Source organism: Mobula hypostoma, chromosome 28, assembly GCF_963921235.1.
Source record: "Mobula hypostoma chromosome 28, sMobHyp1.1, whole genome shotgun sequence".
NCBI classification, from domain to species: Eukaryota; Metazoa; Chordata; class Chondrichthyes; order Myliobatiformes; family Myliobatidae; genus Mobula; species Mobula hypostoma.
The window spans coordinates 4,004,717-4,029,718 of record NC_086124.1 but is presented as its reverse complement, the minus strand read 5'-3'; the positions used below and the strand labels follow the sequence as shown (position 1 = coordinate 4,029,718).

General features: G+C 44.7%; 1 long non-coding RNA gene across 2 annotated transcripts in view; it reads left to right on the top strand.

Moving 5' to 3' along the window:
- LOC134339004 (uncharacterized) overlaps window positions 1–21,823 on the top strand; it is a 47,260-nt gene extending 25,437 nt beyond the window's left edge. The window contains exon 3 of one of the 2 annotated variants that reach the window (XR_010016329.1): window positions 21,789–21,823. This is a non-coding gene — a long non-coding RNA (uncharacterized LOC134339004). Of the gene's footprint in view, window positions 1–21,473 lie in introns of both variants that reach the window. The other variant, XR_010016328.1, reaches the window with a different exon arrangement.
- The last annotated feature ends 3,179 nt before the right edge of the window (window positions 21,824–25,002 follow it).

Genomic DNA, 25,002 nt, shown 5'->3' with positions numbered 1-25,002 from the left:
GTGACCTTGCAGCTCTGCCACCTTCCCTTCTTTGTCCATACTGACCAAGATTCCCATCTAGGCAAGTCCCATTTGCCCTGGCATGGTCTACATCCCTCTAAACCTTTCTTATCGTGTACCTGCCCAACTGTATCTTAAAATGTGCTTATGCGTATGCCTCAACCACTTGCTCGGGCAGCTCATTCCACATAGATACAACCCTTCCTGTAAAAAGTTTGCCTCTCAGGTCCCCCCCTCCCACCCACTTCGTCTGCCCATCACCCACGCACTTCTACTAGTTACCATCCCACCCAGTGTTCCCATTTGCCTATCACATTTCCCCATCTGCAGCCCTTTGTAGGATCCACCCATCAGCTCCCAACCTCTCTCGCTAGTTCCGCTTTGCCCTCCTCTGTCTGCCCATTGCCTCTCCTCAACAGGATCCACCCATCACCTCCCAGCCTCTGTCACTATTCCCACTCTCCTCTCCTCCATCTGCCCATCACCCCTCCTCAACAGGATCCACCTATCATCTCCCAACTTCTGTCACTATTCCCACTCTCCCCTCCTCCATCTGCCCGTCACCTGGATCTACTTATCACCTCTGTTACTAGTTCCACTCCCCATTCCTCCATTTGCCTATTGCCCCTCGTCACCTGGATCCATCCATCACCTCACAGTGTCTGTCACTATCTACACTCTTCCCTCCTCCATCTGCCCATCACCCGTCTTCACCTGGATCCACCCATCATCTCCCAACTTCTGTCACTATTCCCACTCTCATCTCCTCCATCTGTCCATCACCCCTCCTCACCTGGATCCACCTATCACCTCCCGGCCTCTATCACTGTTTCCACTCTCCCCTCCTCCATCTAAAGATTGGCTTTATTTGTCATGGGTACCTCAAAACAGGCAGAGTAATAGTTCAGTATGGACCATACGGACCACAAGGCTCGTTTCTGTGCTGCGTTCTCTACCACCCTATGAATCTGTACAGTGAAATGTATCGTTTGCCTCAACGACCAACACAGTCCGAAGATGCGCTGGGGGCAGCCCGCAAGTGCCACATACTTCCTGCGCTAAAGTAGCGTGCTCACAACGTACTAACCCTAACCCATGTGTCGTTGGAATGCGGGGGGGGGAAGCCAGAACATCCGGAACAAACCCACAAAAGATGGTAATCTTCAGGTACACAAAAGTTTGGATTGGGACATAGACCCTTCCAACTCAGTCTACAAGAGAAGTTCTTTTGAGACTCGGGTCACAGAATAGATCTAACCATGGACACACTCTTTAGGGCATTAACGCATATTCGTGATGCGGAATTGAATCATGGACTCGGTCGCCACTTTATTAGTACCTCCTGTCCTGGTAAAGTGGCCACTTAATGGAAGTTTGTGGAATTCTGCTGCTGTGACCCATCCCCTTCCAGGTTCGAAGTGTTGGGTGTTCAGAGATGCTCTTCTGCACACCACTGTTGTAACCTGTGCTTACTTGAGTTATTGTTAACTTCCCGTCAACTTGAACCAGTCTGGTTATTCTCCTCTGATGTTTCTCATTAACAAGACATTTTCACCCCCAGAACTCCCACTCACTGGATGTTTTTTAGTTTTCAGCTCTGTCAACTCTAGAGACTGCTATGTGTGAAAAACCCAGGAGATCAGCTGTTTCTGAGACCCTCAAGTCACCCCATCTGGTACCAACAATCATCCACAATCAAAGTTACTTAGATCACATTTCGTCCCCATTCTAATGTTTGGTCTGAACAACAACTGAACCTCTTGACCATACCTGCATGCTTTTATGCATTGAGTTGCTGCCACATGATTGGCTGATTAGATATTTGCAATAACGAGCAGGTGTACGGGTGAACCTAGAAAAGTGGCCACTGCGTGTAAATGTCACACTGACTAGGAGTTACGTTGATCACAAGCCAGACAGTACCTTGTATCTCTGAAAAACGCACAAGAAAATATTGATCGCAGTCAAGTGATTGAAGTTGGTAAAAGCTTTCATCTGATCGTCTTGCTGTAGGGAAAAGGAGGCATGTGGTGTTTGCACTGTTCAGGAATTACCGCATGCTGGAGTCAAGCTGAACCTTCACAACCCTTGCCAACTTTAACAGAGCAGGAGAATCACTGCCTCACAGTTGGAAGTTCAGCGCAATGAATGAATTGACATTAAACTAAAATATCAGACTGGATTTAATATCAAGAGGTGATTCTGTCAATCACAAGTTTGGGATTTCTAGAGAAGTTGTGGTTATATAGTCCCATAGAAGATAGGATTATTCCATGTTTATATCCTCTAAATAATAATTTGTTGTTTGGAGGCAGCAGTATAACCTTTAACCAATATCACAAAACCTGGATATCTAGGCGACACACACAAAATTCTGGAGGAATTCAGCAGGCCAGGCTGCATCTATGAAAAAAGTACAGTCAATGTTTCTGACCGAAACCCTAATACTTTTTTTTCTCCAGTCTTGCTGAAGGGTTTCAGCCCAAAATGTCGACTGTACTCTTTTTGATAGATGCTGCCTGGCCTGCTGAGCTCCACCAGCATTCTCTGTGTGTTGCTCGGACTTCCAGCACCTGCAGATTTCCCCTTGTTTCTGGTTATCTGGTCTTTATCACAGAGTATTATTTGGAATTGTTTTGAGACAAAGGTCACTGAGACCTCATGCAAAACTCCCAGAGGGTTAATTCACAGGGTGAGTCTGTGGTAAAGAAGGCAAATGCAATGTTGTCATTAATTTCATGGGGAATAGAGTATAAAAAAGGAGATAATGCTGTCGGTTTATAAGCTGACGGTTTATAAGATGCTGGTCAGGTCACACTTGGAGTATTGCCAACAGTTTTGGGCCCCTTTTCTCAGAAAGGATGTATAATCATTGGAGAGAGTCCAGAGGAGGTTGATGTGGATGACTCTAGGAATGAAGGGGTTAACATGTGAGGAGCGTTTGGCAGCTTTGGGCCTGTAATTTAATTAGGCATCTGCTAGTCTCGTGAGACCATGGATTTGCGCCTTGGAAGGTTTCCAGGGCGCAGGCCTGGGCAAGATTGTATGGAAGACCGGCAGTTGCCCATGCTGCAAGTCTCCCCTCTCCACACCACCGATGTTGTCCAAGGGAAGGGCATTTGCACCCATACAGCTTTGCACTAGTGTCATCGCAGAGCAATGTGTGGTTAAGTGCCTTGCTCAAGAACACAACACGCTGCCTCAGCCAAGGCTCGAACTAGCAACCTTCAGATCACTAGACAAACGCCTTAACCACTTGGCCACGCGCCAACACCTGCCTGTACTCACTGGAATTTAGAAGAATGCGTGGGGATCTCATTGAAACTCACTGATACGGTGGATGTGATGAAATGGCAGAGCAGACTCGATGGGCTGAATGGCCTTATTCTAATGGTCTTATGGTGTCTTTGAGCCTTGAGGTGCTTCTTCAAGGCTTTTGGATCTTCCTGATGGGGTGGTGGGGAAGAGAGAATGTCTAGAGTGGGTGGGGATTTTGTTTATGCTGGCCGCTTTACCACGGCAGTACAAGTATAGACAGAGTCCATAGAGGATTGGACGGTTTCCGTGATGTGCTGAGCTGTGTCCACATTTTCAAGGGCAGAGCAGCTTCTGTACTAAGCTGTGATGCGTCAGGACAGGATGCTTTCGATGAAAAATCAGCACACTCAAGCTTGCACCCTATTCAGGTGAAGGCTGGATGTTAACCGTTGCACAATGGTACTGAGGAACTCAACCTTGTGGCAGTGGGCCCTTTGCTAAACGTCACCAAGAAACATCTCCTGCAGTTGTGGTTCATCAAATTTAGCAGCATCTCCATCACAATGATTTGTTCCCTGCAGATCTACTCACAACTTCAAAGTTTAAAAGTGCATTTATTATCAAAGAAAGTATAAATTATACAACCTTCAGATTTGTTTCCTTACAGTCAAGGAACCCGAAAGAAACCAATTTAAAAACAAATTCTATTATAATCAAAAATTACTATTATAATTCCTAATATTATCAGTCTACCCTTATCAATGCACTGCCAAATGATCTGATCTGTTTGAACAGAATGCAAGACAACTTTTTCCATGTATCTTATTATGAACACAAATATCAATACCAATACCAATACCAATACAAATACCAATACCAATACCAGTACCAATACCAATACCAGTACCAGTATCAATACCAATACCAATACCAATGCCAATACCAATACATTACCTGCCTCATGGTGGAACAGGTTTGTTTAGATGATGTCGTGGATAATTGCATTCACACAGGAATGATGATGATAACGTCTGCTTGAAGGACTGTGGAGTGGCACTGGAACATACTCTCCAGGGCACAAGTCTGGGCGGAAGGTATGGAGATCCTGAGATGCCCAGTCATCAAGATCCCCCTCTCAGCCTCACCAGTGTAGTCTAAAGGAAAGCTTATGAAGCAATATGTTTGGCACCAGCTCGGCCGCAGGAGCTGCCGGAAGGATGTTCAGTGACGTCCAGCCACCTCAGGGGTTCCACTCCGGATTTGTGTCTGGATTTACTCCCGTAGCTTTCATCTTTCCCGAGGCTGCCCACAAGGCAGTGGGGCTATTTACCCGTAGATAGGGATCTGGTTCACGAGCACCAGAACGTGTCCACGTACCAGTGGGCCTGTGTGTTATGTGTGCAGGGGCCTGACCTCCTTCCCGCCCTCTGTAGCTCAGTCTGAGTCCGAAAGGCGCTCAGTTTCCATGTGTCGCCAGCGAGGAGGCACCACATGAGGCTTGCTGTTGGAGAGGCGATGTACTGGCAGGGAGAGACTTACACACTCTGCTCTCCTTTCCCTGAGACTGTTAGTCAGCGGTGGAAGCTGAAAGTGAGAACGACAAGCACTACCCACTACACAAACACACCAGACGCATCACAACAACCATTTGACACACACACAGGAATACTCATCTAAAATAAGCAAGAAGGGGAAGCCATATTTATTAATACTTATTCCCGCTTACCGTTGGATCTGGTGATATTGATCCAGAGGTTCTTCAGGAGTCAAGAATAAGACTAAGAGAAAGTAGTTTTGGTCGTTTCATACACAGGCCAGAGAAAGCAACATTCCAGTGATAACAAATCACCTATAAAATAACTAGATTCAAGCGAAAAATTGAGAAGTTTCTAGAAAACACAGAATCAGCTGTACTCCAATTACTAGATTAATGGAAAAGCTTACACTTGGACTATTGTACATGTTTCTATCAGATACCCTCTCATTCTTCTGAAGTCCAGTTACTAAAGTCCTTGGTAACTCGTAGACTAAGAGTCATGGATTCATAGTGTCACATAGTACTGAAACAAGCCATTCAGCCCATCTCATCCATGCTGGCCGCAGTGTCAGCGAGCTTGTCCAACTTGCCCGCTTGGACCGTAACACTCTAAACCTTTCTCATCCATGCACTTATCTCGATCACTTTTAAGTGTTGTTAATGTGTCCACCTAAACCATTATTTCTGAGAGCTTATTCCAAATACGAATCCCCTTTGCATGAAGAAGCTGCCTTGGAAATCGCGTGCCACTGATCTTAAACCTATTCTCTCTTGGGATAGATCTTCCTTTCCCTAACTGCCCATGCCTAAAAGGTGTCCAAGTCTTTCTGCACTGGGACCTCACTATCTGAATAGTTGTGAACAGAACAGAAGTTGTTTCGGCAACAATTAGTTCAGCCACATCTTTTTTTATTGCAAGTTTTCCCTGATTTCCTTGGTATCCAATTCTTCAGGGTGGCATGATGTGATAGAGGCTAGTGTTACACTATTTCAGCTCCTGTGAACTGGATTCATTTCTCTCCGCTGTCTGTAAGGAGTTTCCATGTTCTCCCTATGAACCACATGGGTTTCCTCCCACAGTCCAAAGACATATAGGTTGGTAGGTTAATTAGTCACATTGGCCTAATAAGACGGCGTGGACTTGTTGGGCCAAAATGACCTGTTACCACACTGTATCTCGAAACAAATAATCTCTCCAGGTCTCGTTGTCTCTGCGTTCAGGCAAACTTTGCTTTCATGTCAAGGGCAATCAATATAACTGCGTCATGAGCCACTCTTTCCTGCTGACCTTCTCCATAGAGGCATCTATTCTTGAAGAATGGAAACATTTCTATTAGTTGTAACCAGCATGAACTAATCCTGACGGTGATCACTATACAAAGCACACAAAAGTACTTCCATCAGAGGACAAGGAATCACACAGACCTGAAACATAATGGAAGCATTCTTTCCTCTCTTTTTGCAGCTGGCATAGATGGGAATGCATTTATCTCCAAGATCAGGTAGACAATAAGCAGCCTTCATTAGGTATCATTTGGGAGACATAATCCAGGTGGGTGACTGTGTCCACGGTCACTCTTGAGATCAGAAGTGGGATGATTAACAGGAAGGAAGCACTGCATATATGGAAAGCCATTTAGAAAAAATTGTTGCTAAGTTATTTTCTTAATTCTCAGAGCTTTGCAAGGTTTTAGCAGCTATATGCAGGCTTGTATGAAACAATTTTCCATCTACTTTCTTTGCAGCACTGTTCATGTTCTCAAGGTGAATTGAATTGACTTTATTTCTTGCATCCTTCACATACATGAGGAGTAAAAATCTTTATGTTATGTCTCTGTCTGGATGAGCAATGTGCAAATTATAGTAATTTGTAATAAATACTATGTACAGTAAGATATACAACAGAACAGGCAATGTAGCTTAGAAATACAATTGTGTCAGCATAAATTAATCAGTCTGATGACCTGCTGGAAGAAACTGTCCTGGAGCTGTTGATCCTTGCTTTAATGCTGAGGTACTGTTGCCCGGATGATAGCAGTTGGAACAGTTTGTGGTTGGGGTGACTTGGTTCCCCAATGATCCTTTTTATGCATCTGTTGCTGTAAATGTCCTGAATAGTGGGAAGTTCACATCCACAGATGCGCTGGGCTGTCTGCACCACTCTCTGCAGAGTCCTGCGATTGAGGGAGGTGCAGATCCCATACCAGGCAGTGATGCAGCCAGTCAGGATGCTCTCAATTGTGCCCCTGTAGAAAGTCCTGAGGATTTGGGGACTCATGCTGAATTTCTTCAACCGTCTGAGGTGAAAGAGGTGCTGTTGTGGTTTTTTTTCACCACACAGCTGGTATGTATAGACCAAGGAACTTAAAGCTGATCACCCTCTCAGTCCCAGATGTCAATAGAGGTGATGTCAATAGATGCAATGAGACGTCAAGGTTTGAGATCCTCTGCATCAGGTTCTGGGCATGATGGAGATACTTAAGACTGCGATCCAAGCTATGGTCAGTATGGTTAGCGTAACGCCTTACAGTGCTAGCCTCCAAGAGGACCACAACCTTGCCATAGGGTTTGGCAGCTTGCATACCTCAATGACCTGGAGAGCTGTGTTGGCTGGAGTCAAAGCATTATGCTTTGGTTCTTGGTTGGGTCACCCATGCCAAACAGATCAAAGGGTAGAGGCCAGACTAATAGTGATCCTCTAGTGCTTCTGGATTGGGAGGGTGGGGGATTCAGCCCAGCGCTAGCAACCCTGACTGGTAAAACAAAACTTGTTATGGAAAATGAAGAATCGGAGTGAAATGGTATTCCTGAGCCTCCACCCGGGACTTGCATGACTGACAGTAGTGAAAACTGAGAGGAAGCTACTGACATGATGAAGGAAGCCCTGAACACCGCCAGAGACGGACGACCTTTATTGCTGCGCTAAATGCCAGCGGCGTAACGGGCAGTAAGAAATTAACAATGCCAGCAAGTTGGGGTTCAATTCCAGCTACTGTTTGTAAGGAGTTTGTACATTCTCCCCATGACTGTCTGGACATCCTTCAGATGCTCCAATTCTCCTCCACATTCTGAAGGCGTACAGGTTAGGGATAGTAAGTTGTGGGCATGCTAATTTGGACCAGAATCATGGCAACATTTGCGGACTGACCACCCGCCCCCCCCAACGACACATTTCACTGTGTGTTTTGATGTTACAATGAACATATGTCAAATAAAGCTAATCTTATCTTATCTCAATCAAATTACACAGGGAGATAGAAAGGACTTGCAAAAAGGACAATGTTATGATGGTCATGGGAGAATTTTAATGCGATCAGATTTGTACTGGATGCCAAGAAATGGAATTTTTAGTATGCTTATAGACATTTGCAGAATTATGAAGGGTATGCAAGCAGGCTTTTTCTACTGAGGTTCACTATGGGACTGCAACTAGAGGTCATGGGTTAAGGGTGAAAAGTGAAAAGTTTAAGGGGAACATGAGGGGGAATTTCTTCACTCAGAGCGTGGTGGGAGTGTGGAACAAGGTGCCAGTGGAAGTGGTGCATGTGAGCTCAATTTCAACATTTAAGAGAAGTTTGGATTGGTCCATGGATGGGAGGGGTATGGAGGGCAATGGTCCTGGTGCAGGTCGATGGGAGTAGGCAACTTAATTGGTTCAGGCAACACACATAAAAGTTGCTGGTGAACGCAGCAGGCCAGGTTAAATGGTTCAGCATGGATTAGATGCACCAAAAGGCCTGTTCCTGTGCTGTACTTTTCAATGACTCTATGAGAGGGCTTCAAGCATGCTAGGGAAAAGACAATTCTGGATTGGTGTTGTGCAATGAACCAGTTTTGATTGGGGAGCTTCAGTAGAAGAACACTTAGGAGATGAACCCATTATACGACAGTTCACCCTGCAGTTTGAGAAGGAGAAGCTGAAATTGGAAGTATCAGCATCACAGTTGAGTGAAGATATGTACGGGGCATCGGAGGAGAGCTGGTTGACGTTGACTGGATTGTGATGACAGCACAGCAGCAAAGGCTGGAGTTTCTGGGAGCAATTGGAAGATGCGGGGGCTGTTTATTCCAAAGAAGAGTAAATGAGCCAATGAAACAAAAGACGATACCAAAAGTAATTTCAGATATTGACAGGGGAAAAGTGGACATTGGACCACTGGACAATGATGCTGGAGAGGTAGTAATGAGGAACAACGAAATGGCCAGCAAACTGAGTAAGTACTTTCATTTATCTTCACCGTGGAAGACAGAAGCGACATGCCTGAAATTCAAGAGGGTCAGGGCAGAAGAGAGCGCAGTCGCGGTTACTAAGGAGGTGTTTGGGAAGCCGAATGTTCTCAAGGTAGATAAAACACCTGGACCAGACGGACTCCACACTGAAGAGATTATGGAGGCATTAGCTGTGATAGTTCAAGAATCACTAGATTCTGGAATTGTTTTGGAGGACAGGAAAATCACAAATATCATTCCACTCTTTAAGAATAACCCCAAAATCAAAGGCTGCCCCTTTAGGACTGAGATGAGGAGTTTCTTTAGCCAGAGGGTGGTGAATCTGTGGAATTCATTGCTACCACGGGCTGTGGAAACCACGTGTGTTTAAGGCAGAGACTAACATGTTGCTGATGGGTAAGGAGATTAAGGGTTATGAGGAGCTGGTAGGAGAATGGGGTTGTAAAACGGTCAGTCATGTTTGAATGGCAGAAAAAACTCAATGACCCAAATGGCCTAATTCTGCCCTTATACCTTATGGTCCAATGATGTAAACCAAGCACGTAGGGTCGAGCAGTTGGGCTCCACTGACATCTGCTTCAGGATCTATCTCATGTCTTCACTAGTTTTCACAAGGGATCAGTAAATTATCACTGCATTAAGCTAGTGGCATCAAGAATTATGTGCAATTTATATCGTTTTGTTCTCTTTTACACTTGCGTACTGAAGAAAGGCAATAAGCAATCCTGACTCTTGAATCTTGGAACTGTTATTCAGGGACAGTTAGCAAGGTTGTGCAGTACACCATTTGTCGGAGACATTGGACTTCACAAGATGAATAATATTTCATTTTTTATCCTTCCAAATGTTCATTGTTTAATTTGCCACTAAAATTGCATCTTGTGGAGAGGTAGAAACCGAGGAGGTGGGAATGTGCGATGGATTTTTTATTAAATAGGATCCCTTTAGGAGTATTTCTAATGTGTGGTTGGCGGTCAACACAAAAAGAAGGGCTGTTTCACACGACATAAACTCTTTTTGCCGTTTGCTCACTTTGTTCTTCTTTTCCGCGCGTCTGCTGTTTGATGTTTTCCTGAAGGGGTTCCATGGTGTTTCTTTGTTTCGTGGCTGCCAGCGGCAGGACGAACCTCAGAGTTGTGTTCGGTATACATGCTTCAATAATAAATTTGAATCTTTGACAGAATGTAACTAAATCACGGGCGAGCAACGTGCTGCGATAGAACAACAGCCGAAATCGGTGTTCCTTAAGTAATACATTTCCCCAATGATTGCTGCATAACATAAAGTTGCTCAGAGGCAGCCTATATCAACAAAACTATAAATCAAAACAAGTTTCAGGTGAAAGTTTCATTTTCACTCTCTAATAACATGGCAGGAATAATCCTTTTGCAAAAGTAGCAATTATGTAGTAGTGGAGGATCATAGGGGTCTCCCTACCATCCATTGGGGACATTAATCAGGAGTGCTGCTTACGCAGGGCCTTAGTATTATCTAGGATCCCACCCATCCATCCAGCATCCTCTTTGACCCTCTACCATCAGGCAGGAGACTCTGATGCATAAAATCGAGAACGGTCCAGATGGGAAACAGTTCTTCCCTCAGGCCATTAGGCTTTTGAACTCCCTGCCACATCACATTTGAAGTGTCACCGGATAATTTGTTTTGTACCCACCAATATTTAATTTATGCACTTTACTTTGCTTATCTATGCGTAATTCTTTGTAGCTTTAATTCTTACTTTCCAAAGTTATTGTGTGTACTTCTGCGCTTTACACCCTGGCCCAGAGAAACATTGTCTCGTTTGACGGTATACGTGTATATAGTTAAATGACAATAAACCTGGCTTGACTTCTAAATCGGTAGGGGCAAAGGGATTTGGGAGTCCTTGTACAGGATTATCCAAAGATTAATTTGCAGGTCAAGTCTGTGGTGAGGAAGGCAAATGCAATGTTAACATCCATTTCATGAAGGCTAGGATATAAAAGCAAGGATGTAATATTGAAACTTTATAAAGCAAATGTGAGGCCTCCCTTGGAGTATTGCGAGCAGCTTTGAGCCCCTTATCCTAGAAAGGATGTGCTGAATTTGAAGACAGTTCAAAGGAGATTCATGAAAATGCTTCCAGGATTAAATGTCTTGTCATACAAAGACTGTTTGATGGCTCTTGGCCTGTATTCACTAGAATTCAGAAGAATGAGGGATGACCTCAGAATCTATCGAATGGTGAAAGGCTTTGATAGAGTGGATGTGGAGAGGATGTTTCCTATGCTGGGAGAGTCTAAGATCAGAGGACAAACCTCAGAATAGAGAGACATCTATTTAGAATGGAGACAAGAAGGAACTTCTTTAGCCAGAGTGTAGTAAATCTATGGAATTCTTTGCCACAGGCAGCTGTAGAGGCCATGTCTTTATGTATATTTAAGGCAAAGGTTGACAGATTCTTGATTGGTCAGGGCTTGAAGGGATAAGGGGGAAAGGCAAGAGATTGCGACTGAGAGGAAAAATGGATCAGCCATGATGACATGGCAGAGCAGACACAATGTGCCAAATAGCATAATTCTGCCAGTAAATCTTATGGTTCTATTCCCTAAAGGTTAATTTGCAGGTTGAGTCTATGGTGAGAAAGGCAAATGCAATGTTAGATTCATTTCAAGAGAACTAGAATATAAAAGCAAAGATGTAATATTCAGACCTTATAAAGCATTGGTGAGGCCTCACTTGGAGTATTGTGAGCAGGTTTAGACCCCCTTATCTAAGAAGGAATGTGCTGAAACTGGAGAGGGTTCAAAGGAGATTCATAAAAATAATTCCAGGATTGAATGGTTTGTCATATGAAGAGCATTTGACGGCTCTGGGCCTGTATTTGCCGGAATTCAGGAGAATGAGGGGCGATCCAATTGAAACCTATCAAATTGTGAAAGGCCATGATAGAATGGATGTGGAGAGGGTGTTTCCTATGGTAGGAAAGTGTAAGACCGGAGGACAGCCTCAGAACAGAGGGGCGTCCTTTTAGAATGGAGTTGAGGAGGAATTCCTTTAGCCTGAGGGTGGTGAGTCTGTAGAATTCGTTGCTACAGGCAGCTGTGAAGGCCATGTCTCCATGTATATTTAAGGCAGAGGTTGATAGATTCTTGATTGGACCAGGCGTGAAGGGATACGGGGAGAAGGCAGGATACTGGGGCTGAGGGAAAATGGATCAGCCATGATGAAATGATGGAGCAGACTTGATGGGCCAGACGGCGTAATCTGCTCCTACATCTTTTGGTCTTATGGTCTTTCCTTATAACTCAGGTCCTCCAGACCCGGCAACATCCTCGTAAATTTTCTCTGTACTCTTTCAACCTTATTTACTTCTTTCCTGAAGGTAGGTGACCAAAACTCCACATGCTACTCCAAATTAGGCCTCACCAACGTCTTAAACACCTTCAACATAACATACCATCTTCTGTACTCAATACTTTGATTTCTGAAGGCCAATGTGCAAAAAGCTTTCTTTATGACCCTATCCACCTGTGACACCACTTTCAGTGAATTATGGACCTGTGTTCCCAGATCCCTTTGTTCTACCACACTCCTCAGTGCCCTACTGTTCACTGTGTAAGACCTGCTCTGGTTGGTCCTACCGACGTGCAAACCTCACACTTTTCTGTATTAAATTCCTTTTCAGCCCATTTTTCCAGGTGGTCCAGATACCTCTGCGAGCCATGACAACCTTCCTCGTTGTCAACTACACCCCCAATCTTGGTGTCATCTGCTGATTTGCTGATCCATCCAACTACATTATCATCCAGATCATTGATATAGCTGATAGACAACAAAGGACCTCACATCGATCCCTGTGGCACCCCACTAGTCACAGGCCTCCAGTCAGAGAGGCAACCATCTACTACCTCTCTGTCTTCTCCCCACAAAACCAATCTAATTTACTACCTCATCTTGGATGCCAAGTGACTGATCCTTCTTGACCAACCTCCCATGCAGGACCTTGTCAAATGCCTTGCAAAAGTCCATGCAGACTTCACTGCCTTGTTTTCATCAACGTTCCTGGTAACTTCCTCAAAACGCTCTGTAAGGTTGTTGAGACGTGACTTATCACGCACAAACCAATGCTGACTATCCTTAATCAGTCAATGTCTATCCAAATACTCCTATATCCAGTTCCTCAGAATACATTCCAATCATTTTGCCATTAGTGGTATCAGGCTCACTGGACTATAATTTCCTGGTTATATTTAGAGCCTTTCTTAAACAGCGGAACAACAAAGGCCATCCTCCCATCCTCCAGCACCTCACCTGTCACTGAGGATGATTTAAATATCTCTGTTAGGCCCCCAGCAATTTCTGCACTTGCCTCCTGCAGGATCTAAGGAAACTCCTCGTCAGGTCCTGGGGATTTATCCAGCTGATTAGATATTTGCATTAATGAGCAGGTGTACTGAAGTACCTAATAAACTGGCCACTGAGTGTGTGTGTTAAATTGTGAATCAGAGAGGCCTTGGCTCTGTAAAGTCAAAATTATGTGGCAGCAACTCAATGCATAAAAGCATGCATCTAGCATACACAGGACGGATGAGATCTTAGATGAATGAACAATTTTGAGATTCACTTTCTTGCGGGCATTCGCAAGAAATAAAGAAATGCAATAGAATTTGTGAAAAACATAAAATCTCATTTATTCGTTGTACTGAGTTTCTACAACCACTACCTTGTGTGTTATCATCTGTTACTGCACTATTCCAATCTTTTCGTGTGTTTACACGTTCTGTGACATCAGGAGTTTAATTCTCCTGCCAACCCACAAAACCATTGTTATCAAATGTCTTGTAAAAGCTTTAAGCTGTAACATCTGTTGGCAGCAGACAACGGAATTGGAGACTGTGGAGTAAATGTCTGAGATGTCTCTCTTACTAGTATTTCCACATTGAAAAATTATATATATATGTATATACTTGTCTAAATGTCTGTCTATATTTCTATCTACTTATCTATCTATCAATCTGTCTAGCTACCTGTCCATCTATCTAGTTAGCTATATATCCACCTATCATTCCCTCTCCCACCTCCCACTTTCTGTTTTCCGCAAGGATCGCTCCCTACCCAACTCCCTTGTCCACTTGTCCCTCTCCAGTCATCTCCCTCCTGGCACTTATCCTCGCGAGCAGAACAAGTGCTGCACCTGCCCCCACGCCTCCTCCCTCGCTGCTATCCAGGGCCCCAAGCAATCCTTCCAGGTGAGGCGACACTTCACCTGCGAGTCTGTTGCGGCCATCTTCTGTATCCGGCGCTCCGGGTCTGGCCTCCTACATATTGGTGAGACCCGACGTAGATTGGGAGACCACTTTGTCAAGCACCTACCGTCTGTCCACCAGAAAAAGTGGGATCTCCCAGTGGGCATCCATTTTAATTCCGCTTTCCATTCCCATTCTGCCATGTCAGTGCGTGGCCTCCTTTATGCCTTAATGAGTTCACACTCAGGTTGGAGGAGCAACGCCTCATATTCTGTCTGGGTAGCCTCCAACCTGATAGCATGAACATTGATTTCTCCTTCCCTTAATTCCCCCTTCACCATTCTCCATTCTCATTTCGCTGTCTCACCTTATCTCCTTACCTGCCATCACCTCCTTCCAATGCTCCTCCCTCTTCCCTTTTTTCATGGTCTTCTATCATCTGATATCAGATTCCCCCTTTTCCAGCCTTTATCTCTTCCAGCAATCAACATTTACTTCACCCCTCCCCCTCTCCCAGTTTCACCTATCACCTGCCACCTTGTACTTCTTCATCCTCTCCCCCTCCACCTTCTTCACCTGACTTCTCCTCTTTCTTTCTAGTCCTGAAGAAAGGCCTTAGCCCGAAACGTCGACTGTTTACTCTTTTCCATAGATGCTGCCTGGCCTGCTGAGTTCTTCCAGCGTTTTGTGGGTGTTGCTTGGATTTCTAGCATCTGCAGACTTTATCGTATTCATGTATCTATCTGGTTGTTTGTTTGTTTGTTTATTTATTTATTTAGCTACCTATTTATTTATTTATTTATTTGGTGCTTTTTTGTATTTGCATATGTTGTCCTCTTTTGTACATTGATTGTTTGTCAGTCTTTGTGGAGGTTTTCATTGATTCTATTGTATTTCTTTGTTCTAAAGCAGATGAGCTTAGAGTGTGGATCAGTACTTGGAGATATGATGTGGTGGCCATTACAGAGACTTGGATGGCTCAGGGACAGGAATGGTTACTTCAATGCCGGGTTTTAGATGATTCAGAAAGGACAGGGAGGGAGGCAAAAGAGCCTATCGTATCCGCCTCCACCACCGTCTCTTGCAGCCCATTCCACGCACAAACCACTCCCTGCGTAAAAAAACTTACCCCTGACATCTCCCCTGTACCTTCTTCCAAGCACCTCCTCTGTATCTTCTTCCAAGAACCTGTTGGCTGGGGGGTAGTAACTGTTTCTGAACCTGACGGTGTGTGTCCTGAAGCTCCTGTACCTTCTTGCTAATGGTCGTAGCAAGAAGAGATCATGACCTGAGTTGTGGGGGTCCCAGATGATGGATGCTGATTTCCTGCAACTGTGTTTTATGTAGATGTGCTTTTCTTGTGATGAGCTGGGCTGAATCCAATAGGATTTTCCATTCGACAGCATTGGTGTTTCCATACCAGGCCTCGATACTGTCAGTCAACACACTCTCCAAAACACATCTATAGAAGTTTGTCAAAGTTCAGACGGGATGCCAAATCTCAGCAAGCTCCTAATGAAGTACAGATGGTGCTGTGCTTTCCTGCAATTGCTCTTACACGCTGGGCCCTTCACGTAACATGTATGGGGTAGATCCTGGTCCATATATGTACTTTGATAACAAACATATTAATGGAAGTGATAGATGTGGGTTCAACCTCAGCATGGCCTCTTACCTCTCCTCACCTGCCTATCACCTCCCCTGGATCCCCTCCTCCTACCCTTTCTCCCTTGGTCCACTCACCTCTCCTATCAGATTCCTTCCTCTCCAGCTCTTCACCTTTCCCACCCACTTGGCTTCACCTATCACCTTCCAGCCAGCTTCCTTCTCTTCCTCCACATTTTTTTTAAATTCTAGCATCTTCCCCCTTCCTCCTCAATCCTGAAGAAGGGTGTTGGCCTGTAACATCGACGGTTTATTCATTTCCATAGACGCTGTCTGGCCTGCTGAGTTCCTCCAGCATTCTGTGCGTGTTGCCCTGGATTTCCAGCATCTGCGGAATCCCCTGTGTTTATTTTCAGTGCTGTGCGATTCCTTATAAAAATATACATGATTTAATTGTACAGCATGTAGAACATTGCATATATACAATATCTCTCCCAATGTTATATTTCAGAGACTAAGTAGCAATAATTCACACAATTAAAATTGTTGTCAAATCCCAGGAATATAATTAATTCTTTCATTATTTGTTCATCAGACCAGATTGGATACAACTATTTGCAGAGAAATGTCACTGGCAATTACTTTATTCTTTTGCTTAATGTGTAGGTGGAACACTCTTATCTAAGGATTTATTGCCTTGTTGTGGTGAGTTCCTGGGATCTCTCGAGCAATGCCTCCTGGATCTTAGCTCCTGGTAGTGTCTCCCATGGCGGCAAGATCAAGTGGGAGGTTCCAGTCAAAGAACAATCCAACCAAGGTCTTGACATGAAACGTTGACTGTTTATTCCTTTCCATAGATGCTGCCTGGCCTGCTGAGTTCCTCCAGCATTTTGTGTGCGTTGCTCTGGATTTCCAGCATCTTCAGATTTTCTCTTGTTTATAACTATCTTTTCAGGCTGTTGATTGTTCTCTTGCTCTGCGTTACCAGGTAGGCTGTGTTCATGGGGTTACAGAGTCACGCAGCATAGAAACAGGCCCTTCAGCCCAGATCCAGATCCCCATCCAAGCTCGAGCCATAGGGCCCATAATCTTTCCAATCCACCTACCTGTCCAAGTGCCTTTTAAGAGTTGTTACTGCACCTACCTCAAGCACTCCTTCTGGCAGCTTGTTCCACGCTCCATTTCAATGTGGAATGGAAGGCGTATGAGTCCGCACGGCTCCTCTGAAGGCCTTTTAAAAGGAGGTATACTCGGCTGTGGAGAGTGGAGTCTCGTTCTTCCTCCCACCATTTAAAATATTGACTACCAAAGGCAACAAAATGAGGCGACAGTCATAAAACTAAATTAACTCCATTTCACCCTCAAAGGAAGCCACAATTACTGCTTTTATAATCTATTCACCATTTTATCAAACTGATACTAAGAGATTGAAGGGCGCCCATTCAGAACAGAAATGAGAAGAAATTTTTTTAGCCAGAGGGTGGTGAATCTATGAAATCTGTTGCCACAGGCAGCAGTGGAGGCCAAGTCACTGGGTGTATTTAAGGCAGAGATTGATAGGTATCTGAGTAGCCAGGGCATCAAAGGTTATGGTGAGAAGGCAGGGGAGTGGGACTAAATGGGAGAATGAATCAGCTCATGATAAAATGGCCGTGCAGACTCGATGGGCTGAATGGCCGACTTCTGCTCCTTTGTCATATGGTCTTATGTTTAAGAAGAAAAAAAAATACACTCAGTGGCCACTTTATTAGAAACCTCCTGTACCTAATAAAGTGGTCTCTGAGTTTCTCTTCATGGTCTTCTGCTGCAGTAGCCCATCTTCTTCAAGGTTCGACATGCTGTGCATTCAGAGATGCTCTTCTTCACACCACGGTTGTAACACATGGTTATTTGAGTTACTGTTGCCTTCTTGTCAGCTTCTCCTCTGACCTCTCTCATCAATGAAATGTTTTTGCCCACAGAATTGCCGCTCCTGGATGTTTGTTTTTTGTTTTACACGTCATTCTCCTGCAATCCCAGAGACATATGCGTGAAAATCCTGAAGATGAGCAGTTTCTGAGATACTCAAACCACCCCATCTGGCACCATTCCACAGTCAAAGTCACTTAGATCACATTCTTGAACACCAACTGAATGTCCTGACTGTGTCTGCATGCTTTTACATGACTGTCTGATTAGACATTTGTATTAGATTAGATTAGATTAGATTATGAGAACACGCAGTCCTCTTTTATTGTCATTAAGTAATGCATGCATTAAGAAATGATACAATGTTCCTCCAGAATGATATCACAGAAACACAAAACAAATCAAGACTGAAAAACTGACAAAAACCACACAATTATAACATATAGTTACAACAGTGCAAAGCAATACTGTAATTTGATAAAGAACAGACCATGAGCACGGTAAAAAAAAGTCTCAAAGTCTCTCGAAAGTCCCATCATCTCACACAGACGGTAGAAGGAAGAAAAAAAATCTCCCCGCCATGAACCTCCAGCCCCACAAACTTGCCGATGCAGCACCCTGGAAGCACCCGACCACAGCCGACTCTTGAGTCCGTCTGAAAACTTCGAGCTTCTGACCAACCCTCTGACACCGAGCACCATCTCTGCTGAGCGCTTTGACCTCATCCCCGGCAACAGGCAGTAAGCAAAGCCAAGGATTTGGGCCCTTCCCCTCCAGAGATTCTCGATCGCACAGTAGCAACGTCAGCGAAGCGGGCATTTCAGAAGTTTCTCCAGATGTTCCTCTGTGCTTCTCACGTCTGTCTCCATCAAATCAGGATTGTGCGCTGCCCCTACTTAACAAATACGATATCATTTCGGAGCGGCCGCGTGCGCTGAGTTGCACCGCCATCTTCTCCTCCCCTCCAGACAGATGTACCTGTCTACCTAATAAAGTGGCCACTGAGTGTTTGTAGGATAGAGACTAAAAACCAGGAGATGTCCTACAGAGGGTGTAGAGAGATAGAGTACACTATTCAACCTCCCCTGATAACTCAGGGTCTCAGCACTTGACAACATACCTGTAGTTTTTCTTTGGTGTGATGTGAGGGTAAGGGTAAGGTGAGGGAACACACACCAGTCCTCATAGAGTGGTCAGAGGAAGAAGGATTGAGTAATTTCAAGTTCCTGGGTTTTAATATTTCTGAGGGCCTAACCTGGTCCCAACACATCAATGCAGCTATGAAGAAGTAAAGGCAGTGGCTATATTTTATTAGTAGTTTGAGGAGATTTGGTGCATCCCCAAAAACACTCAACCTTCAACAGAAGTACAGTGGAGAGCATTCTGACTGGCTGCTTCAATGTCTGGTTGAGTTGGGGGGTGGAGGGGGTGTCCACTGCACAGGATCGAAGTAAACTGCCCAGTGTTGTAAACTCAGTTGACTCCATCATGGGCATTAGTCTCCGTAGTACCCAGGGCATCTTCAAGGAGTGATGGCTGAAAAAGGCAGAGTCTATCATTAAGGGCCCCCATCACCCAGGACATGCCCTCTTCTCATCACTACCATCAGGGAGGAGGTACAGGAGCCTGCAGACCCCTCTTCTCATCACTACCATCAGGGAGGAGGTACAGGAGCCTGAAGGCCCCTCTTCTCATTACTACCATCAGGGAGGAGGTACAGGAGCCTGAAGACCCCTCTTCTCATTACTACCATCAGGGAGGAGGTACAGGAGCCTGAAGACCCCTCTTCTCATCACTACCATCAGGGAGGAGGTACAGGAGCCTGAAGACCCCTCTTCTCATTACTACCATCAGGGAGGAGGTACAGGAGCCTGAAGACCCCTCTTCTCATTACTACCATCAGGGAGGAGGTACAGGAGCCTGAAGACCCCTCTTCTCATCACTACCATCAGGGAGGAGGTACAGGAGCCTGAAGGCCCCTCTTCTCATTACTACCATCAGGGAGGAGGTACAGGAACCTGAAGGCCCCTCTTCTCACCACTACCATCAGGGAGGAGGTACAGGAACCTGAAGGCACACACTCAACGATTCAGGAACAGCTTCTTCCCCCTGCCATCTGATTTCTGAATGGACATTGAACCCATGAACACTACCTCACTATATCCTTTTTATTTCTTATTTTTTTTCACTACTTATTGAATTCAACTATTTTATATATATATTTAGTGTAACTCACAATTTTAAAAATATTTATCATATATTGCATTGTACTGCTGGTGCTAAGTTAACAAGTTCCACAACATATACCAGTGATATTAAACTTGATTCTGACACGTTGCCAATTCAATCAACTGATCAGGACAGGCGGCTTTCAAAAGGGACACTGGCTGGGTCAGGGGGAAGCTATGAGAGAAGAAGAGTTAACGTTTCTTGTCAAAGAGCCTTCATCTTTAAAAGTAGATTGAGTTAACCCGAGGCAAAGTATGTAATGTGATCAAGGTAACAGTAACAGGAACATCTCATAAATATGTTCCTTTGTTTTTACCAAAAGGACACAGTGTTCCACCTAGTAGTGGCAGTGTGATCACTCAGGTGGAGTGTGATGTTCTCCTCAGGGACGATTCCCTTACTGGAGAACTCCTGTGTGTGACTTTGTTTAACGTGGGGAGGCTGATACACGGGCAGCCACCACACGGTCCTTGACAGATCGGGGTCAGGGTCCGGAATACAAGGTGACTGGGGAGTCTTCATCACTGCAGACTTTCTCTGATTTCTCTGCTGTTGTGATGTGTCTTCATCTTCTGCCAGCTCCACCGCTGACCCTACATCAGAACTGAAAAGGAAGAGGGAAGAAGACAGAATAAAAAGGTGGGAGGTGGGGAAGGGGGATAGCTGGAAGGTGATAGGAGGTGGATGGGAAAGGTCAAGGGTGGGAGAAGAAGGAATCTGATAGGAGGGGATAGTGGACCAGAGGAGAAAGGGAAGGAGGAGGGTACTAAAGAGGAGGTGATAGGCAAGTGAGAAGAGGTAAAAGGTCAGAGTGCGGAATAGAAGAATAGGGGAGGGGAAGGGATTTTTTTTTAACTGGAGGAGAAATTGATATTCATGTCATCAGCTTGGAGGCTACCCAGATGGAATATAAGGTGTTGCTTCCCCACCCTGAGGGTTGCCCCATCTTGGCACAAGAGGAGGCCATGGACCAACGTGTCAGAATGGGAATGGGAATTAAATCATTTGGATACCGGGAAATGCTGATTTTGGTGAATGGCGCAGAGCAGCTCAACGAAGCGGTCCCCCAATTTATGCCGGGTCTCACCGTTGTAGAGGAGGCCACATCAGGAACACCGGGCACAGTAGACGACCCCAGCAGATTTGCAGGTGAAGTGCTACCTCACTTGGAAGGACTGTTTGAGGCACTGAATGGAAGTGAGGAAGGAGGTGTATGGACAGGTTATGTTAAGTGCTGTCTGTTCCTTTTAAACATATGCATAATTTAATTGTACAATGTGTAGAACATTTCATATATATCTCTCCCAATGTTATATCTCAGTGTATGTAGCAATGATTCACACAATTAAAATTGTTGTCCAATCCCACAAACATAATTAACTCCTTTCATTATTCGTTCATCAGACCAGATTGGATAAAACCATTTGATTGCAGAAGAACTTCACGGGCAATTACTGACGCTTTTGTTTAATGTTTAGGTGGAAAACTCTGCTCCGAGGATCGTCACCTTGGCGTGGTGTGAGGCTTGTAGGTTCCTGAGATCCCGAGGGATGCTGTCTGGAGCTTGGCTCCTGGTAGGATCTCCCATGGTGGCAAGGTCAAGGAGCAGGTTCTGGACAAAGAACAAACAAACCAAAACTTCAGTGGAGCTGGTAGAAGGTGGTAACACATCACAACAGCAGTGTATACAGAAGAAAGCTTCCCACCCTCCTGGCTTCACCTATCACCTTCCAGCTATCCCCCTTCCCCACCTCCCACCTTTTTATTCTGTCTTCTTCCCTCTTCCTTTTCAGTTCTGATGTAGGGTCAGCGGTGGAGCTGGCAGAAGATGAAGACACATCACAACGGCAGAGAAATCAGAGAAAGTCTGCAGTGATGAAGACTCCCCAGTCACCTTGTATTCCGGACCCTGACCCCGATCTGTCAAGGACTATGTGGTGGCTGCCTGTGTATCAGCCTCCCCACGTTAAACAAAGTCACACACAGGAGTTCTCCACTAAGGGAATCGTCCCACTCGACTTGAGTGATCACACTGCCACTACTAGGTGGAACACAGTGTCCTTTTGGTAAAAACAAAGGAACATATTTATGAGATGTTCCTGTTACTGTTACCCTGATGACATTACGTACTTCGCCGCGGGTTAACTCAATTCTACTTTTGAAGATGAAGGCTCTTTGACATGAAACGTTAACTCTTCTTCTCTCATAGCTTCCCCCTGACCCAGCCAGTGTCCCTTTTGAAAGCCGCCTGTCCTGATCAGTTGATGAAATTGGCAATGTGTCAGAATCAAGTTTAATATCACCAGCATGTGTCGTGAAACTTGTTAACTTAGCAGCAGCAGTACCATGTAATACATGATAAATATTTTAAAAAACTGTGAATTACAGTAAGTATGTAGATAAAGTAGTGAAACAAGTAGTGTGAAAAAGAAAATTAAAAAAAGCAGTGAGGCAGTGTTCATGGGTTCAATGTCCATTCAGAAATCGGATGGCAGAGGGGAAGAAGCTGTTCCTGAATCACTGAGTGTGTGTCTTCAGGTTTCTGTACCTCCTTCCTGATGGTAGAGGGCTTGTCCTGGGTGATGGGGGTCCTTAACGATGGATGCTGCCCTTTTGAGGCATCGCGCCTTGAAGATGTCCTGGATACTATGGAGGCTGGTGCCCATAAAGCACCTGACTAAATTTTTAACTCTCTGCAGCTTACTTCAATCCTGTGCAGTAACACCCACACCATCCCCACCACCCCCGATATCAGGCAGTGATGCAGCCAGTCAGAATGCTCTCCATGGTACATCTGTAGAAATTTCTGAGCGTCTTTGGTGACGTACCAAATCTCTTCAAACTCCTAATAAAATCTAGCCACTGTTGTGTTGTCTTTATAACTGCATGTTGGGTCAATAGACAATAGACAATAGGTGCAGGAGTAGGCCATTCAGCCCTTCAAGCCAGCACCACAATTCACTGTGATCATGACTGATCATCCACAATCAGTATCCAGTTCCTGCCTTCTCCCCGTATCCCTTGACTCCGCTATCTTTAAGAGCCCTATCTAAGTCTTTCTTGAAAGAATCCAGAGAATTGGCCTCTGAGGCAGAACATTCCACAGAACCACAACCCTCTGTGTGAAGAAGTTTTCCCTCAACTCCATTCTAAATGGTCTACCCCTTGTTCTTAAACTGTGGCCTCTGGTTCTGGACTCCCCCAACATCGGGAGCATGTTAGATCCTCAGATATATTAACACCCAGGAACTTGAAATTGCTCACTCCTTCCACTTCTGACCACTCTATGAGGACTGGTGTGTGTTCGCTCATCTTACCCTTACCCTCACATCACAATAGAGGAAAATTACAAGTATGTTGTCAAATGCTGAGACCCTGAGCTCTAGAGAGAAGTTGAATAGTGTACTCTATCTCTCTACACTCCTTCCCCTGCAGGACATCTCCTGGTTTTTAATCTCTATCCTACAAACATCAGTGACCACTTTATTAGGTAGACAGGTACATCTGTCCTTTAATGCAAATGTTTAATCAGCCAGTCATCTGGCAGCAACTCAATACATAAAAGCATACAGACACGGTCAAGAGGTTCAGTTGTTGTTCAGAGCAAATATCAGAATGGGCGAAGGAACGTGATCTAAGTGACTTTGACCGTGGAATGATTGTTGGTGCCAGATGGGGTGGTTTGAGTATCTCCAAAAAGTGCTGATCTCCTGGGATTTTTGTGCAAAGCAGTCTGTAGAGAATGGGTTCCCAGCCTTGGGTCTATGGATCCTTTAGTTAATGGTAGAGGTCAATGGCACAGAAAGGATTGGGAACCTCTGCTCTGGAGTTTACAGAGGATGGTGCGAAAGACAGAAAGCATCCAGTGAGTTGCAGATCGGTGGGTGAAAATGTCTTGTTAATGAGAGAAGTCAGAAGCGAATGACCAGACTGGTTCAAACTGGCCAGGAAGCTGACAGTAACTCAAATAACCATACGTTTCAACCGAAGTTCAGAGGTGCAGACAGCATCTCTGAATACAAAACATGTCATACCTTGAAGTGTATGGACCACAGCAGCAGAACACCTTGAGGTACAGGAGGTGCCTAATAAAGTGGCCACTGAGCATATTTTATTTTCTCTTTAAACATCTCTCAGTATCAATTTGCTAAAATGGTGAATGGATTATAAAAGTGGTAATTGTGATTTCATACCTATTGAGGGGTGCAGGGGAGATAATTTAGTTTTGTGACTGTGGCCTTATTTTATTACCCTCATTGTCATTTTCTTTTAAATGGGTGTTCTGGTCACCGAATTATAGGAAAGATGTCAATAAAATTGAGAGAGTACAGAGGAGGTTTACTAAAATTTTGCCTGGGTTTCATCTCTTAAGTTACAGAGAAAGTTTGAACAAATTAGGTCTTTATTCTTTGGAGCGTAGAAGGTTGAGGGGGGACTTGATAGAGGTATTTAAAATTATGAGGGGGATTGATAGAGTTGACGTGGATAGGCTTTTTCCATTGAGAGTGGGGAAGATTCAAACAAGAGGACATGAGTTGAGAGTTAAAGGGCAAAAGTTTAGGGGTAACATGAGGGGGAACTTCTTTACTCAGAGAGTGGTAGCTGTGTGGAACGAGCTTCCAGCAGAAGTGGTTGAGGCAGGTTCGATGTTGTCGTTTAAAGTTAAATTGGATAGATATATGGACAGGAAAGGAATGGAGGGTCATGGGCTGAGTGCAGGTCGGTGGGACTAGGTGAGAGTAAGAGTTCGGCACGGACTAGAAGGGCCGAGATGGCCTGTTTCCGTACTGTAATTCTAATATGGTTATTTGGGTGGGGGAAAGAACAGAACCCCACACCCCACACCTGAGTACACCTCCTGTTAAAAGGGCCTGCAAAGGAGTTCCAAGGACTCAAACACCTTCCTTTCTGCATTGAAATGGAACTTGGAACAAGCTGCTAGAATCAGGTTTAATATCCTATATGATTAATGATTGAGGTTGCGTTTTTGAGGGACGCTTCTTCCAG